Source organism: Pelobates fuscus, chromosome 3, assembly GCF_036172605.1.
Source record: "Pelobates fuscus isolate aPelFus1 chromosome 3, aPelFus1.pri, whole genome shotgun sequence".
Classification (NCBI taxonomy): domain Eukaryota; kingdom Metazoa; phylum Chordata; class Amphibia; order Anura; family Pelobatidae; genus Pelobates; species Pelobates fuscus.
In genome coordinates, this window is record NC_086319.1 from 393836440 (window position 1) to 393852977 (window position 16538).

Here is a 16538-nt window from a genome sequence, read left to right on the forward strand (position 1 = left end):
TATATATATATATATATATATATAACAATACATACTAAGGTCCTCTTTAAACTGGAGTGTTACGAGATAATGGTGAGACAGATAAAATATAGAAACAAAAGAAAAACAAACATACATACATACAGATGTAGAGGACAACAAACATTATGGGAGTTATTAATTACTGGGGAACCCCAATTGATCAGTATTTCCCTCCCTCATCTGTTCCCTAAGTGCTTTCATGTCTGCCTCCAATCTCTCAGTCTGTCTCTTTAGGTCCCAGTAGTCTCTATTCCTTTCTTTATTCCTCCAATTATCCCAATTCCGTCTATTAGTCTGATGCTCATCCCATCTATGCAGGGGTGTATCCTGGTTTTGTGCTGCCCTAGGCAGGACAAAACTCAGGCGCCCCCCTCACCCCCACCCCCCCCCACCCCCGCCACCCCCACCCAACCCTTCCCCCGCCTTCTAAATACACACACACACTGACAGATACGCATCCATTAGCTAACTGTTAGCTAATGGATGCGTATCTGTCAGTGTGTGTGTGTGTCTGTGTGTGAGTGTGTCTGTGTGTGAGTGTGTCTGTGTGTGAGTGTGTCTGTGTGTGAGTGTGTCTGTTAGTGAGTGTGTCTGTTAGTGAGTGTCTGTTAGTGAGTGTGTCTGTTAGTGAGTGTGTCTGTTAGTGAGTGTGTCTGTTAGTGTGTGTATGTCAGTGTGTGTGAGTGTCTGTTAGTGAGTGTGTGAGTGTGTCTGTTAGCTGCTAACAGACACACTCACACACTCACTAACAGACACTCACACACACTGACATACACACACTAACAGACACACACAGTCAGACACACACACACACTCTAACAGACACACTCTCACACACACACACTCTAACAGACAAACAGACAAACTCACACTCACTAACAGCCACACACTAACAGCCACACACTAACAGCCACACTAACAGACACTCACACACACTAACAGACACACTCACACTCACTAACAGACACACTCACACACACTAACAGACACACACAGTCAGACACACTCACACACACTCTCACACTCACTAACAGACACACACACACACTAACAGACACACTCACACTCACTAACAGACACACTCACACACACTAACAGACACACAGTCAGACACACTCACACACACTCACACACACTCACTAACAGACACACTAACAGACACACTCACACACACTCACTAACAGACACACTCACACACACTCACTAACAGACACACTCACTCACATTAACTCATTTTTTTTTTTAATTTACCCCCCCAGCCTCCTTACCTTTGGGAATGCTGGGGGGGTTCTCCCTCTCCCTGGGGTCTAGTGGGGCTGCCGGTCGGGCTGCTGGGCTGGTTGCTGGGCGGGCGGCTGGCGAGAGAGCACTTCCTCTGAGCTGTCTGCTCAGCTCCCTCGCGCGCCGCAGAGTGAGGCTGGGAGGCGGAGCCGGAATATGACGTCATATTCCGGCTCCCAGCCTCACTCTGCGGCGCGCGAGGGAGCTGAGCAGACAGCTCAGAGGAAGTGCTCCCTCGCCAGCCGCCTGCCCGCCCGCCCGCCCAGCAACCAGCCCAGCAGCCACCAGCCCAGGATGTCTGTTAGCCGCAAGGCTAACAAGGCATTTGCCCTGGGCGTTTGGGGGCGGCTTTTTTTGCCGCCCCCTGGAAAATGCCGCCCAAGGCAAATGCCTTGTTTGCCTCGCGGCAAATACACCCCTGCATCTATGGTTCCTTCTCCAATTATTCTCCCAATAACTGTTCCTGTTGTTTCTCTGTTTTTCTTGCCAACTGTGATTTTTGCAGTTATTCTCTCTCCTTTTTAGCCTCTCCCATGTATTATTATTATTCCAATTATTATTGATTACCTTAGGCCCCTCCCATCTATTTTTCCAATTATCTCCCATTACATTGCTTCTTTTAGCACTGTCCCTATTCCTATGGTCCCTCTGTGGATCTCTCCATCTTTTGTCAAAGTCCTGTTTTGGTCCAGTTCTCATTATCCCTCTTGTTCGGGTACATCCCACCTCTGGCTTCTCCATTTACCATCTAAATCTCTACCAGAGTCAACCTTGAATGTTCTTATGGCTGAAACGGAGAAGGCCTGTTCTGAGGAAGGATGCTTAATCCACCAATTGTCAGCTCTAGTTAGTACAATCTCTAAGTCTGCTGGTGTTGGATCAAAAAGCCTGACAAATTCTTGACACTCCCAGGGAAGGGCTTCCATTACTTTAGCAATGTGTTCTGGTGAGCCCAAGACCAGAGGCTGTTGAGGTTGGCGTAGCGTATACCAGAACAATATCCTTTGAGCTACCTCTCTAGGACCATCTGCTGGCCTCATCATAATATTAGCTATTTCTTTCTCTATGCTGACTAGATAGAAATTTGTTGCAGCAATTCTTCCTGCCTGATCAGACACACTGTTATTAAATCCAAATAGTCTGCTAGCCAAAGGACCCATAGCATATTCTAACAGTTCTGTCCATTCTTCTAAGTTAAGACCTCCTCTTTTTGCTCTATTTGCTCCCCTCATAAACCAATGTGTAAAGGTGTTAAAGTCGTCAGTTGGCATACTTCCCCACCATTTCTGGAAATTATCTTTGTCTGTGATTGACATAGTCCTTGTCTGTCTAGAGAAGCTAGTAGGCATTTCTCTTACATTAAAATGTTCAGTTATTATTATAGGGGCTTGTGGGACACCATTTACAATTGGCACATTTCCCTTGTGTTTTGTTCCCAGCACTGGTTCTTTACTTTCAGATATATAATACGACTGGTCTGGGCATACTCTAGGAATCTCCTTATCCCATTTATTTGTGTTTTCTTTAATTTTCATTTTATATTCCATGACTAGGTCTTGGAGTTCAGTGATCTTAGCACTATATGCATCTCTCTGTTGTTCTATTTCCTTTAATTCCTTCTCCAACCCCTCGATCATTTTGTTTGTTCTTAGGGCAGCTATTTTAAAACAATCTCTTTTATCAAGAGCATCTTCCATTTTATTAGTGGTTACTAAATTAGCTTGCTGCAATTCGACTACCATGCTTGCCAAACCCCTTATTGTAGCAACAACCAAGCTTTTCCTTTTCTTAATATGGCACTTTTTATTAGCAACAATCTGTGTCAAAACATCCATGAAACCTTCATATTTTCCACAATTGGGGCCTGCTGGTTCTGGAAGCTCATATGGTCCATCATGTTTGTCAATGTCATTCTTGAAGTACTCTAGTACGTCTACAGAAAAATACTTAGTACCCAGAAATGACATTTTAAAACTGAGCTCTTTAATCGAAATAGACTAGCAGACTAAAAAAAAAAAAAAAACAACAACAAGCTTTTAACAATGGCATTAATTTAAAAAAACAACTGAAACTGGCTCCAAAGAGATTGGACCATTTGAAAAACGTAATTACATTAACCTATTCAAACAAACTCTTGTCTTTTAAGAAAAAAACGTCACAGTCTCAATACGAGAAATGCCCACAGATAGCAAAACACAAAACCACCCTGTTTGTTTAAGGGGAGGGGGTGGGGGGTTTACAAATAAACAGAATGATTTAAAAGGAAGATATGGGAACTGAAAAATACCTGACTGTAACTTCAGCACAATGATCATTCCCAACCATATAAAAATCTAGGCACCTTTACTTCATAATATTTACCTCAAATACAAACTTTTCATTTTCTATTAAACACACTCCAGTGTAAAAATGGAAATGGTAACCTGGCTAAACAATAGCCACCACACTGTATTAGCCCCAATACCTTTATCATGTAAACACAATGCTCCTACCCAGAATTCAATGGTTCAAACAGACAAAAGAGAACCAACAAAAAAAAAACCAAACAGATTGCTATTTAAACTTAGAATGCAATGAAAGCCACAAAATGTACAAAATGTAACATCCAAAAACAATTACAATATATTCAGTTTAGTTCTAGTTAGTTGCAACAGGAGAGAGACAATACAGCACATGGGCTATTAAAAATGGCCGAAACATCAATAATACCAATGCAGTGCAACTATTCAATCTTCCCCTTTAATCACCAATAATTTAAAACTGTGCAGAAACAAAATTAAACTATAAATGCTACAATTTGCAACAAAATACGTTCTGTCAGTCATAATGCACAAACATTATGCTCCTATCCTGAATTCAATTATTCAAACAGACAAAAGATAACAACAACAAAAAATGTTTGCTATTTAAACTTAGAATGCAGGGAAGCCTCAAAATGTAACATCTAAGAAAACAATTAAAATAGATTAAGTTTCATTCTGGTTAGTTGCAACAAGAGAGAGACAATACAGCACATGGGCTATTAAAATGGCCAAAACATCAAAGGTTCCAATGCAGTGAAACTATTCAATTTTCCCTTTTTATCACCAATACTTTAAAACTGTACAGAAACAAAGTGAAACCTATAAATGCTACAATTTGCAACAAAATATGTCAGTCACAATACACAAATTTAAAACAGTCAACAAAACACATTTGTATATTTGTTTCAACAACGAATCCTATGCTATAAAGTCTCTTGCTCTTAGATTATGTATCAATATGGTAGTTATTGCGCCTCACAAACATTTGTTGTAGAAGTCTAAAATTCATGGTCGCCACATGTGGTGTATTACCAAACTCTATAAATTATTATGTACGCATACACATATAAACTCTGGTCCGTCTACTTTAACAAATATTTATTCAGAGACAAAACAACAACAACATGCAAATAATGACACACAATCTAACTAACTATACCAACAACAACAACAACAGCAACAACAACCTAACTAACAATAACAACTAAATCTTATAAAATAACCAGATCCCACTCACAGTTCACCATGATAAAAATTAGCCCATGTCTACTTAAGGGTCTGCTTAGTAGCGCAGCCAAGAAGGAACAGAAAGGAATGGGGATAGGGGGGAGTGGTTATCTCTTTCCTGACCTGTAAAGGTATTGAATTACCATATCAAAGGTAAAGCTTATCCCACTGTGAGAAAGGCATACATGAGCTTGGTCACATGACCCCTGGTCACCATATTAGTTTGATGACAGAATGTCACCACAGTGCAGTATCAATGGGAAGCTGTAACTAAAATATCCACTTGAATACAGTGGTCTGCATAGAGTTTAAGCTGGAGTGGGAAAAAAAGGATAGAAAATTGACTTCTGGGAGCATATAAAGTATATGTATGTATTGAAACATCCTATCTGCATTCCTTGTGCTCCTTATGGTTATAGAAACATAGAATGTGACGGCAGATAAGAACCATTCGGCCCATCTAGTCTGCCCACTTTTTTTTAAATACTTTCATTAGTCCCTGGCTTTATAAGAACCATTCGGCCCATCTAGTCTGCCCAATTTTTTTAAATACTTTCATTAGTCCCTGGCCTTAGGATAGCCTTATGCCTATCCCACGCATGCTTAAACTCCTTTACTGTGTTAACCTCTACCACTTCAGCCGGAAGGATATTCCATACATCCACTACCCTCTCAGTAAAGTAATACTTCCTGATATTATTTTTAAACCTTTGCCCCTCTAATTTAAGACTATGTCCTCTTGTTGTGGTAGTTTTTCTTCTTATAAATATAGTCTCTTCCATTACTGTGTTGATTCCCTTTATGTATTTAAATGTTTCTATCATATCCCCCCTGTCACGTCTTTCCTCCAAGTTATACATGTTAAGTTCCTGTAACCTTTCCTTGTAAGTGTTATCCTGCAATCCACGAACCAGTTTCGTACAATACCTTTTGTTCAGTGTAAGTCAGTCCAGGTAAAAGGGACATTAATGTAATTGTCACTGTGACATCCAGGCAGGGCCATACCAAAGGTGCTTTACTGAACCTGGATCCTTCTGTGTCCCTGGCCTGCTGTCTTGCCACTGAGCCACACTTCAGTACTTTGATTATAGATGTTGTCTTATGTAGTATGACAATACAGAATTTACATGAGCCAATAAATGGGTGACTAAAGAAATGCATGTTAGTAATCTCATACTGTATAGTTTCCACATATTTTATATTAAGTTCTAAGGCTATAAGGAATTCCTATGTGGATTGAATTTACTGTTATTTCTGAGATTGAAGGTGGTTCATGTCTTTCAATTTACATTTACGTTAATTGACATTTTGCATCTTTCCCTGGTGGTCTAGTGGTTAGGATTCGGCGCTCTCACCGCCGCGGCCCGGGTTCGATTCCCGGTCAGGGAATAGTAGTTTTCAATAATTATTTGATGGTTTTTTTTTTTAAATTATATCACTCTCAACACTAGCAGGAAAGTGCTATTATATGACTTTCGAAAAAAGAGGAAACATTAGAAATATAGCATATATTTTTGTTGTCTTACCAGAATACCAAGTAACATACAGAGAAGAACAATGCCCACTTGAAAAAAATGCTAATAGCACCCAAATAAAAATAAAAGTTAAAGCAAAAAACATAAGTGAAGAGAATGGCTAACTATTTGGTCAACCTGAAGCTAGTCTATTCCAGAGCTCGTTGTACAATGAACTTGAGAAGTGTTGAATAATGGCTGTTAAGTGAGCCACACACACATTGTTTTTGACGTTTAGAGACACTTTTGCTTTGGAGTAGGAGTGCAAATACGTAGCCAGATTTACACAAATAATTCTTTCGGGCATTATAACAACCATAAAATAATTTTTTTTTAAAAACAATTTTTTAAAAACAATTATATAGCCTGACCTTTGTCAGATTTCATAAAAGCTGCTCCTTTCCACAGAAATCTTTAGTAAAAGGCAAGAAAGCAGAGTATGTTAGTGTAACAGACCCTGGGTAACCCGGCTGGTTACCTCCGCTATTAATTATTGACCAGACCCATTTTCCCCCAGTAACTAGACGACACACAGTTCCCGGGGTACAACAACAAGCTTTATTGGCCACACTCGGCTTTATACTCTCCCCATGCAAGGGGGTGGAAAACAGGTAAAAGACAATGTCCCCTCCCTTTGTCCTTCCCCTCCCAGGGGTCGTATATTGGATCCGGGTCCCTAGTCCCTTTGTCCCCTGTTCCTGCCACACCATGTCCCTTCCCAAGGGCCTGTGCGTGTGAAAGATTCCCGCCTCCTGGGCTCCCAGGTACAGAAAGCCCGCCAAACCGCCATTGTCCACACAGAGTGTCCCCATCAATCTCAGGGACCCCCAGAATGGTAACCAGCATGAACAGCCTCTGTTCACGGGGTACCTGGGTGAAACCAAGCAAGGGAAGCGCCTCCTTTCCGTACACGAATGCTCCCCCTGACCGGCGTTCATCTATACGAATGGCGGCCACCCAGGGAAGCACTCATTAATTACTTCCCTTGCGGTTTCACACTTATATTACAAGTTGCCAACATTCTAATTGATTAGTGTGAACACTCCAAGGGTCGCTGGGGAGGTCCTCTTTTGGGAGCCGAACGAGGTGAGAACCAATCTGCGAGTGCTCCCTTGGATGGCGTTCGTCTAACGAACGGGTCGGCACACGCCAAAGCTTCCCTTGCAATTTGTGGTTTCCACAAGTCGTTAGCGAGGTGTGAACATTCTAAATAAAAATTCTAAATGGGGTATTGGGGTGGTCCCCGTTCGTGAGACGAACGGGCTGTGTTCGTACGCAGTCTCCCGAACGGGGAGAAGGTAAAACACACAAGTAATCACGAATACATGGGGAACATAGGCAAATACACTACCACACTTTACGGTTTAGTGGTGATCCCGCTACAAAGCTCCCCCTTAACCACTAGTCGGCATCCAGGTGGATCCCAGCGGATCAACCTGTTGATGTCCGGGGAAAGCACCCATGGATCACTTGTCCAGGGCGATTTTCCTGGACAGGTCATCGGCATTGCCATTCTGCTTACCGGGTCTGTAGTTAATGGCAATGTCATACGGCTGCAGGGCCAGGCTCCACCGTAAAAACCTGGCATTCTCCCCAAAGACCCGGTTAAGCCACACCAACGGGTTGTGATCCGTGAGCAGGGTAAATTGCTGTCCATACAAGTACGGCAGCAGTTTTTTGAGTGCCCACACCAACGCCAGGCACTTCTTTTCGATGGCGGCGTAGCTTACCTCCTGGGTAAGAGCTTCCTGCTGAGGTAACTGCCATCGTCCCCGACCTGGCTCAGTACTGCTCCCAGTCCGAACATAGAGGCATCTGTGTGGACGAGAAAACTTTTCCTGTGATTGAGGCAGCCAGCACAGGGGCTTTTACCAGGGTGTCCTTGAGAGCTTGGAATGCCTGCTCTCACTCTGGGGTCCAAGCTACCTGTCGGGGCAGGTTCTTGCGGGTCAGGTTGGTGAGGGGTTTAGCAATGGCGCTATAATTGGGGACAAATTTCCTGTAGGACCCCGCAGTCCCTAGGAAGGCAGGCACTTGGGTTTTGGTGCGGGAACTGGGCCAGCTAGCGACTGCCTCTATCTTGGCCGGTTCCAGTTTTTGCACCCCACCCGGTGTCCTATATACTGCACCTCTTCCATCCCGAGTTGACACTTACTTTGGTACAGATCTGTTCTAAAAATTTTCATTGAAACTGTTTACTGATCAATACAAAATTGTTTCCACAGTCCTGTTTACTGTCCTTGTCTTATGCTGAATAATAATAATTACACTGAGTAAGATATTGGGAAGGATAGTCGCTGTTATAGAATGTGGCTGTGTGTATGGGAGCAGTGTGGGAGTTTTGGGAGAATCCTGCAAACTGAAAGCTGTGACTCATTGGCTAGTGGGCGTGTTGTATGCAAAATAAGCCATTGTTATTTCACACCAACAATCTTGTCAATTTTATTTAAAAGCATTGCAATCCTATGAAACTTCAGGAATTATTTTTTAAAAATTTTGTTTGATAATATTGTTTATGTTTGTGTAAATGTGAAATGTACGGAATGTCACCACATGTGTAATAGAAACCTTTGGCAGCCTGTTCTTTGCTTGTAGTAAAGGTTCATTAAGACTATACTTTCAGGGATCATTTCTATAGTTTGTAACTGGTGAAATGTGCTCTAAAGTGTCCAAACTCAGTACCCACGAGGAAGAGCTTGAGTGTTTTCTCCTGAGCGTGAAGTGGGCTCCCAGTGCTGCTTTATTGTAGCTGCTGGTTGCTGTTGATGACCGTTCCTATTTCCTTAATTGGAGAGTAGGAGGGAGAGAACACAAGCTGAGTGGTTACTACATACTCTGTCAATGAATAGATTACGTAAGCAAGCATCTATAATAAATATTATTACAACTATCTTAACAAAGATATCTCGTCAGGAGCTGGTATGCTCTAAAGTGTTTTTGAAATTGTCTCATTTGTTATCTATGTTTTAATTAGTGTGTGCGTTATTTCTTGGCTTTTTTTGTCGTGTGTAATCATTTGTCAGTCATGCGCCATCTGTTGGCTGCAAAGTGTATGTTCTGAAATCTATCAGTATTTACGTCATCTGTTGGTAGCTGTATGTATTGCATTCCATTTAAAACATTGTCTGATTTCTTACTAAATGTACACATACTGAAAAGGTTTGTGTCTGCTTCCTAACATCCAGCGGGGGGAGGGAGAGTACTTATTATCTATATTAAGTACTCATTTTAACTCTGGTTTAGTGAGTATTACAGAGTAAATTTCAATCCCCTGTGTCCCCCGGTGCGTTGGATCAAACTCTCACACATGGGGTGAATTAACCCGTTCACTTCCAAATTCTTTCAAGAATCTCGATTTCGCCAGAAATTAAAGTTTGCTACCGATCTGTTCTAAAATGTTCTATTTAAACTGTTTACTGATCACTTAAAACTTGTTCCCAGTCCTGTTTTCTGTCCTTCTATGTTAGATAATAAATACACCGCGTAAGACAGTGGGAAGCATATTTGCTGTAATGTCCATAGGCTTTTATAACACTCTGAATTTCTGAATTTCCTGTGTTCAAGCACAAAGTGGGTGCTGTACAATGTAACACAGTCCATAAACAGTACTGCAACATTTATAATAGGGATAAAAAACTGCTAGATCAGGTAGGTACAAAAGCTTTAGGCAGTAAGAGTGTCCCTGCTTTCTTACTTTATAAAAGGACTTATTTAAAGAGAAATCAGTCCTTTAAAGGGACACTACCGGCACTTTAACAACTTCATCTTATTGAACTTACAGAACTTCATCTTATTGAAGTTGTTATAGTGCCTGCAGTACGAATTGCCGAAATCTAATATTAAACGATTAATAGCTTCAAGCCACGCCTCCAAGCCCTCTGGGTATGAGAGCCAGGAATCTTACTTAAAGGTTTTTTTCCTGGCACTATAGCTTCCCCTCCCTTGCACCTCCCCACCTCCCCACCTCCCCGTAGTGCAGAAAGGGTTAAAATAAAACTTATTTTGCTTACCTCAGTCCTTGGTCACCTCATCAGATAGGAAGCTAAGAGAAATATCCGATTTACAATTTGTCTCTAATTCAGTCTCCTGGGAACAGACTGAGGATTGGTAGCCTATTCGCAGTGTAATTACCATACTGCCTCCCAGAATGCATAGCACAGACCTAGCATGCACACATGTCTCTCCACAACGCAAATGAGAGTTTTCTGAATGTTGACTGTGCACTTTGATCATATGAGTTAGCTTTGCGCAGTGGCAGTATCGTAGCCAATGAGGTTTATCCGAGGCGTGATTATTGCTAATTGAAAACTTTTACCAATACCCCGCCATGATGACTTGAAATATAGTCAGCAATGGCAATTTTTGACAGTCTCTATGGAGACTGAAATTGCATGTACAACAATAAAAAATATATTTAACTATTTTTCAACAAGATTGATTTATTGTTTGTCTAATGTAAGATTCACTTAGAATTACTTTTTTTTAATATTTGGTTTAAGAAATAAATGCTCATAAACTCATATAATGCAAAAAAAACAAGGGTTTTTACTTTTAGAATATTACTTTGCCTTGTCTCTAAACATGTATTGTGTTATTCCTGATTTGCAGTCCCCTGTCTACAGAACGTAATGGTACTTGCTGATACCCAAACATTTGACGCCTGTCAGTTTGTATGTGCCCTGATTCCATGACAGTTAAGCATGCTGGGAGATTTTTACTATTGCTACTATTGCTCTGTAACACTTTACAATTTTAACATCTTGGACATAAAATAATCTCCAGATTAAATTCTGAGAAATATGTGACATTTCTAATTAATGACTTTATTTTGTCTCTGGAAACTGAACTTACTGGTAGGATTATATGGATGAACAAATGACACTTTAAAACAATACTGTAATATTTTATCATGCATGTACATTTTATTTTTTGCCCTAGAATTTAGTTGGTAACATTACCATTGAAACTGATTCCATTGTTTAGTTTGTTATTTAAATCTGATTTTATACATTTGTTATGTAGCCTGATACGTGTCAGGCCTCTAAAAATTGAGTGAAACTCATGGTTGTTCCTCTCCACGGAAATCTTTAGTAAAAGGCGAAAGATTTATTCGGTCTGAAGAGAAACCAGAGTATGATAAACTTAAATCTCAGTCGCAGACCGGGTTCATAAATGTCCTCTTAAGCATATAGAGAAATCCTTAGTTAAGACGTAGCTCGGAGAATCCGGCATAATTAATTATCACATAAACTTGCACACAACATAATATGTATGAAAAGATTATCATTATTTTACTACATAGATGAAAATGGGCATTATTTTTTGCAAAGCATTGTGGGTATGTAAATTAGGCACGCCCCCAGCTAGCATGGTGTTAAGCACATGCTTTGTCTATCTGTTGAGTCTGTCCAGAATGAGAATAAATGCTCGGTGTATTTTGAGTGTACCCGGAAGTAGTGCATGCTGGGATGTGTAGTTCATCATGTTAGTGCACAGATTTCAAGAAACAAGAGCATGCAGGGATATGTAGTTATTCTACGTATGCAAATATTCAAAGAGAGGAGAGCATGCTGGTAGATGCTTTAATTAAGATTTATTGTTAATTTAAATTTAGTGAGTAAAAATAATTGCCATTATTGAAGGTAATTGACGTGTGGTTTTATATTATTATGCATATTTTTTTTAATTCTTTATTTTTGTCGTGCACATAAAACAGTACAAGCATGTCTTGCCACAACAGCAACAGCACACATAAGATTTACACAGAATTTAAAACAGTGTGGCTGTGGGTATGCACATTTTATATATTTTGTAGGACATCACACTTTAGTGTTAGTCAGAAAGGAGGCTAGTAGGCTTATGTTAGGCTTGGTGTCTGACTGTGTGTGGTATAACAGAATATTAACGAGACAGGCTAGAAATTAGGTAGTTCCCTGTGTAACATGCTGAACAGGGAGAGGGTAGTCTGCGGAGGACAGCATGGGAGTGTACCCAAGGTCGTTTGCCCGGCGGCACTGCCTAAATTAACATTACTAGTAAGCTTTAAATATAAGAAGAGGGTCTACCTGTATAGCAGGAGATAATAAAATAAAATTAAAAAAAATAACCACTGGGTTGCTTGCCATTTCAATATGTGGGTACCGCAAGCATTGTATGCGTGTTGTGTGTGTCTTTGGGGGCTGCCTAGCCGATGCCAAGAGATGGGAGGCTGCAGATACATAACAGCCAGAGTCTGTTTAGCCCCGTGTGGGTGCCCTCCCAGTCACAGGTACCGCTGCACTCTCGTGTTGTTCTGCTCGGGCTCCGGTACAGATCATCACCAGGCACGTGGCTTCTGGGTCTCTGCGGTGCATGTGGCCGACCCCTCTGAGCGGGAACCCTCAAATGGCGCGATCTGCGCATGGAGCTACTGTGCCAACCAGAGTGCCGTCTTCTGATGCTACCATGGAGTGGCTTGTTGGGCTGTCGGCGTTGCCGCTTTGGTGGTCTGCCCGGAGGCAACTTCTTCCCTGTCTGGACTCTGCGTGAGGTGCGCTTCAGGTGCTTCCTTTGATCTCTGCAGCCCGTAGGCCTGAGCTGAGCCTGAACGTGTGGATCCCTGGGTAAGGTATATGCTTGTCTCCTTGCCATCTTGGCCCAGAATTGGGCACAGATTCTGTCAAATGCTATCAGCCATGGCTCTGCATCCATAGGCACCTGGCGGGGAGCTTGTGTGGGGGTATCCACTTGGAAGGCAGTCATCTTGCCTGGCAGGCTGCAGTCACCGGCGTTGCTGGTGCTTGTTAAAGTCCACTAGAGTGAATCAGAGGGTTCTCCAGTGGGGACCGGGATAACCCCCACCAGTCCTGGGGGGGAGGGGGGAAGGGAGGATCAAAAGCAATATTGTGGGGTCCCACGGGTAGCTGAAGAACGAGGAGAGCGGCCGCCTCTCCCCCTCTCTGTCACGAGTAGGCCTCAAATCTCTGAATCCAGTTATCTGTGTAATAGTCGCTTGTGTGGTATCCAGAAGGCCACCGGGACTCCCTCTGCTTAGATCATGCCCAGCTGACCTGGTATTTTGCCTTGAATTAGACAGTTTCGTTGATTAATCGGTGCCAAATGCAGGAGCCAGCACGACACACGTCTGGTCCGCTCGGCAACCAGACTCCGCCCCCTTATTATGCATATTTTAATGTTTTACTTGTGTGGGTTCACAGGCAAATTTTGGACACAGAAGTATCTCCAGAGCAAATACTGAAAATATATGAAATTCTTTTTTAATGACTTTACTTTGTCTCTGGCAATTATTGACAGTGTCTTAGGAAAGTGAAATTATAGGTATGATCACACGGATGAAAGAATGATACTATTAAACAAATATTTAGTCGCATATTTATATTTGATTTATTTTGCACTAAGATTTAATTGATAATGTAACCATTTCAATGAGATGCTTTGTTTCACTTGTTACTTAAATCTGACATTTTACCACTTAATGTAGCCTGACATTACTCAGGCCTCAAAAAATTGAGTGAAACTCATGGTTGTTCCTCTCCACGGAAATCTTTAGTAAAAGGCGAAAGATTTATTCGGTCTGAAGAGAAACCAGAGTATGCCAAATGGCAACCGGAGTAGCAGAGCGGGTTCACAAATGTCCTCTTAAGCATATAGAGAAAATCCTTAATCATTTAGAGAGAAGGTAGCTTGGAGAATCCGGTATGATTAATTATTAAATGAACACACATCATAGTATGTATTAAAAGCTTATCATTATTTTAACAAGTACATAAAAATGGGCATTATTTTTTGCAAAGCATTGTGGGTATGTAAATTAGGCACGCCCCCAGCTAGCATGGTGTTAAACACATGCTTTGTCTATCTGTTGAGTCTGTCCGATTCCAGAATGAGAAAAAATGCTCGGTATATTTTGAGTGTACCCGAAAGTAGTGCATGCTGGGATGTGTAGTTCATCGTAGTGCACAGAATTCAAGAAACAAGAGCATGCAGGGATATGTAGTTATTTAACGTATGCAAATATTCAAAGAGAGGAGAGCATGCTGGTAGATGCTTTAATTAAGATTTAATGTTAATTTAAATTCAGTGAGTAAAAATAATTGCCATTATTGAAGGTAATTGACGTGTGGTTTTATATTATTATGCATATTTTAATGTTTTACTTGTGTGGGTTCACAGGCAAATTTTGGACACAGAATTATCTCCAGAACAAATACTGAAAATATTTGAAATTCTTTTTTAATGACTTTACTTTGTCTCTGGCAATTATTGACAGTGTCTTAGGAAAGTGAAATTATAGGCATGATGACACGGATGAAAGAATGATACTATTAAACAAATATTTAGTCGCATATTTATATTTGATTTATTTTGCACTAAGATTTAATTGATAATGTAATCATTTCAATGGATGCTCTGTTTCACTTGTTACTTAAATCTGACATTTTACCACTTAATGTAGCCTGACATTACTCAGGCCTCAAAAAATTGAGTGAAACTCATGGTTGTTCCTCTCCACGGAAATCTTTAGTAAAAGGCGAAAGATTTATTCGGTCTGAAGAGAAACCAGAGTATGCCAAATGCCTTCCGGAGTAGCAGAGCGGGTTCACAAATGTCCTCTTAAGCATATAGAGAGAATCCTTAAGCATTTAGAGAGAAGGTAGCTTGGAGAATCCGGTATGATTAATTATTAAATGAACACACATCATAATATGTATTAAAAGCTTATCATTATTTTAACAAGTACATAAAAATGGCCATTATTTTTTGCAATGCAATATGGGTATGTAAATTAGGCACGCCCCCAGCTCGCAAAACAGTTGCATGCTTTGTCTAACTGTTGAGCCCTGCAGCTGTTAACCATGTGAGTGCTGGGGTTGCGCTTTGTCTAAACCCTCAAAACTACATTTACTGTTTATAACTAAGAAACAAATTATTATTATTATTATTATTGCCATTTATATAGCGCCAACAGATTCCGTAGAGCTTTACAATATTATAAGAGGGGGGATTTACCTATAAAGAGGACAATTACAAGAAAACTTACAAGAACCATAGGTTGAAGATGACCCTACTCAAACGAGCTTACAGTCTATAGGAGGTGGGGTGTAAAACACAATAGGACATATTACTTTATGTACTGTTGGGCCATTTGCAAGAACTGACATTTAACAACTAACACAATTTGCATAATCATTGTTACAAGAACTGGACAAACTGGAAGGGGGCTTTCTGGTGTATCTCCCGAACCAGGAGGCTCTTAGACTGTACTTTAACTTTTGACACCAGCCTTCGGAGTTGGGGATGCCTATACCTTACTCTGGCTTTCTCCAATAGGGTTTCTCAATCCCTCTTTATATGGTTGGGCATAGGGTTATTTATTGAAACTAATCTTGCACTACTTGATTATTGGGCTCAGAGCATGGAGGGGACATGTGCCGGCTGACAAATACGTAGGGACTAGCTATTTGGCTAATTGTTAGACTATAATAGGGACCAATCGGCACCTTCCCTGTTGCCCAAGATTTATATATTTTTTTGACTCCTAGATTCATACTATAGCCTGGGGAATCACTCTACATGAAAATAGGAAACTATAATATCTTGTAGAATATCAGCTACTATGTTGCAATTTCCTACAGGACTTTATACGGCTATTGAGTGACATCTAGTGGTGGATTAGCAACATTGTATCCACGTATTTGTATCGGATTCTTTTTGGATAGTTTACTTATCCTTTCATGTTTCTATTACACATGTAGTGTCCCTTCCAGGAAGAACCAGACCATATCATTTTATACTACAGTTACTATCTTTATTTATTCTACTATTATTATCACTATTTGTTAGACATGTGCAATTCGTTTCGGTCCGAATGTGAATTTGGACAAAATTCGGGCTATTCGGATAAGGGGGTGGGTGGGGGCCCCCTATATTAGAAGCTAGTCTGTTCCAGAGCTCATGAAGAAAGCTAAAAATAGAAGAAAAGATATTGGAAGACCAAGACAAAGAAAGGATAAAAAGAAGGGAAGGCGAGTGAGCAGACATAAGGGACAAGAATCTCATTTTAGAAAGATGTACTTAAGATGTGACAAATAATGGCCATTATCTTGTCCATACACATATCGCCTTTACACTTTAGAGACCTTTCGGCCGTAGAAGGCAATGATATATTCAGAACAGCAAAAGATTTGTTCTA

At 40.8% G+C, this 16538-nt stretch overlaps 6 non-coding genes across 6 annotated transcripts; 3 read left to right on the forward strand and 3 right to left on the reverse strand.

Annotated features, from left to right (window-relative positions):
• Positions 1–6149: 6149 nt before the first annotated feature.
• On the forward strand, positions 6150–6221 carry TRNAE-CUC (transfer RNA glutamic acid (anticodon CUC)). Its single transcript has one exon. It is a non-coding gene; the product is annotated as a tRNA-Glu (tRNA).
• A 2732-nt stretch (positions 6222–8953) lies between these two features.
• Positions 8954–9170, forward strand: LOC134603942 (small nucleolar RNA U3). The gene has a single exon (XR_010090674.1). It is a non-coding gene; the product is annotated as a small nucleolar RNA U3 (small nucleolar RNA).
• A 1416-nt stretch (positions 9171–10586) lies between these two features.
• LOC134603764 (U4 spliceosomal RNA) lies at positions 10587–10727 on the forward strand. The gene has a single exon (XR_010090511.1). It is a non-coding gene; the product is annotated as a U4 spliceosomal RNA (small nuclear RNA).
• A 639-nt stretch (positions 10728–11366) lies between these two features.
• LOC134603813 (U5 spliceosomal RNA) lies at positions 11367–11481 on the reverse strand. Its single transcript, XR_010090558.1, has one exon. It is a non-coding gene; the product is annotated as a U5 spliceosomal RNA (small nuclear RNA).
• A 2343-nt stretch (positions 11482–13824) lies between these two features.
• On the reverse strand, positions 13825–13939 carry LOC134603776 (U5 spliceosomal RNA). Its single transcript, XR_010090522.1, has one exon. It is a non-coding gene; the product is annotated as a U5 spliceosomal RNA (small nuclear RNA).
• An 860-nt stretch (positions 13940–14799) lies between these two features.
• LOC134603777 (U5 spliceosomal RNA) lies at positions 14800–14914 on the reverse strand. Its single transcript, XR_010090523.1, has one exon. It is a non-coding gene; the product is annotated as a U5 spliceosomal RNA (small nuclear RNA).
• Between the last annotated feature and the right edge of the window lie 1624 nt (positions 14915–16538).